Source organism: Amblyraja radiata, chromosome 9 (genome assembly GCF_010909765.2).
Source record: "Amblyraja radiata isolate CabotCenter1 chromosome 9, sAmbRad1.1.pri, whole genome shotgun sequence".
NCBI classification, from domain to species: domain Eukaryota; kingdom Metazoa; phylum Chordata; class Chondrichthyes; order Rajiformes; family Rajidae; genus Amblyraja; species Amblyraja radiata.
The window spans coordinates 43,135,318-43,137,588 of NC_045964.1; the positions used below are offsets into that span (position 1 = coordinate 43,135,318).

Sequence of the window (2,271 nt, forward strand, 5' to 3'; positions counted from 1 at the left end):
AGACGGGCAGGCTGGAGTCGGGTTGGCTTTGGCTGATGGGAGGAAGGTCGGGATGCCGGGTACAGAGGATTGAAGTGAGTGTGTTAATTGCATTACAAGTGTAATGTGGATGACTCCATCCTCAAGAAGTATGCTGTAAATGCCTCCATTAATTGACGAAAAGGTACTAATTGCATTACCACTGTTCTCTGGACGCCTCCGTCCTCAAGGTATGCATGGTATTGCTTGTGTTTTTTTATGAATAAAGTACCTTTTTGATAAAAGCCACGAAGACCATTAACATTTCATTTGCAGATAGACACGAAAAGCTGGAGTATCCTGGTTGACCTTTGCTAGTCTCAACTCCTCAATCTACAATGGCAATTTTAAATAAAAATGTAAAAAAAGTCACAGATAAAAATTGTGAGAATCAACGAATGTTTTCAAAATTTTCTGTATGTATTTCAATCAACAATGGCAATGTTAAATAAAAAGAGTAATAATACTTCACCATATGGTAACTCAACTTTCACTGTACCTTATGGTACATGTGAGACTAAACTGACCTTAATATTTAACAAATAGTGGAGAAAGAACGAATGCTTCCGCTAAGAATCAATCAAAGATATTTTAGCAAGAGGCACAAATAAAATAAGCGCCCAACGTGGGGCTCGAACCCACGACCCTGGGATTAAGAGTCCCATGCTCTACCGACTGAGCTAGCCGGGCAGTGAACAACGCACTCTACGCAGTCCTTTTTATGCGTTGCAACGCATGTAATCATCGCGTATTATAGACGCAAGTGCTGGAGGAACTCAGCGGGTGATGCAGCATCTATGAAGCGAAGGAATAGACGATGTTTCAGGTCGAGACCCTTCACTGCTGGAGTTTCTCCAGTATTTTTGTCGACCGTTTTTCCAACATCTGCAGTTCTTTCTTAAACAACTAATCCTCGCGTATATGTGTGTTGTGTGAATTAGTCTGCCTTTTCAGACGCTTGGAGCATTGCCTATAGTATTTTAATCCTTGTAAATGAGCGGGGCGTGAAATAAGTACCGCGAGAAAGAAAGAGAGGCACAAAATCACTTAAAAACCCTGCGTGTAAACTTAAAAGCAGTGCAATTCAAGAAAAAACGACGTCCTTCGAGCCGGAATCGAACCAGCGACCTAAGGATAACTCTGTAAGTCCTACAGTCCTCCGCTCTACCAGCTGAGCTATCGAAGGCACGCAAGTACAGCCGCTCAGAAGTATTCAAGAAGGGCAAAGCCGGATGATCTATTTTCTTGGGAATACATTTTTTTTCCAGATTTCTCCTCATACTTAATAATGATAATAACTTAATAACAGGTTATTAATGGGGATTTATAATTTACAATTCTGAAGAGAATTTTTGAGTTCAGAAAATTGCGTAATTCCGTGATTAATTTAAAGGACTCAATTCAGCGACATTTGTCTTTGTGCCCAACGTCACAACAAATAACAGAAGATGTTTGTTATAATGTTTGGTGACAAAATGTTGCTAAATTGAGTCTCTTAAAACTTGTTCTGAATATAAAATTTACAGAAAAAGATATCAAGTTGAAAGGATCAACTAGGCATGTTCAATGATAAATGCTAACACATTGTAGTCATAAAATTGTGGCAATGGGGGACAAAGTTGGTTGGCAGGACGTACGAGCCTATGGAGCAATTTTAAATTAATAGAAATATACAGAGGTTTTTAACATTTTTAACAACTGCGTAGGAAGCAAGGACAAGGCGTGAATAAGGGCCACAGCAGCTCAAGAAAGTAGCTCATCAAGATCTTCGAAGATCAGGGCAATTAGAAATGGGCTATAAATGTTAGACTTGTCAGCAACTCCGGCGCCTTGAAAAATAAACGAATAATTACAAAAAATCAGAAAAGATGGATAGAGCAGAGGAATTAACATTTCAGTTATGAAACTTTCTAGAGAAACGGAATTTTCATCTATGATTTAAAACTTCCACAGGAGGTTTTCTGGTTAGTTTACATCTGCTGATTGACATGGTCAGCAGGGTCAAAACTTCTGCAGATTGACTATAAAACTGTGTTGCGATTTGGAGTTTTCTGGCTGGAGAACTTGACACCTCAAGGAAAAGGAAAATAACTTCAAATTTGAATTATAAACGCAATCATTTAAACCCCGCCCACCCTTCCGCTTGCTACAGGGGAGGCCTTCCGGTATTGCTGCCCAGTGCCCGGCTAGCTCAGTCGGTAGAGCATGGGACTCTTAATCCCAGGGTCGTGGGTTCGAGCCCCACGTTGGGCG

The 2,271-nt window shown here is 40.3% G+C and overlaps 3 non-coding genes across 3 annotated transcripts; 1 reads left to right on the forward strand and 2 right to left on the reverse strand.

The window, feature by feature from the left end:
• Window positions 1–635: 635 nt before the first annotated feature.
• trnak-cuu lies at window positions 636–708 on the reverse strand. Its single transcript has one exon. It is a non-coding gene; the product is annotated as a tRNA-Lys (tRNA).
• Window positions 709–1,118: 410 nt separating this feature from the next.
• trnay-gua lies at window positions 1,119–1,204 on the reverse strand. Its single transcript is given in 2 exon segments — window positions 1,119–1,154; window positions 1,168–1,204. It is a non-coding gene; the product is annotated as a tRNA-Tyr (tRNA).
• Window positions 1,205–2,198: 994 nt separating this feature from the next.
• On the forward strand, window positions 2,199–2,271 carry trnak-cuu. Its single transcript has one exon. It is a non-coding gene; the product is annotated as a tRNA-Lys (tRNA).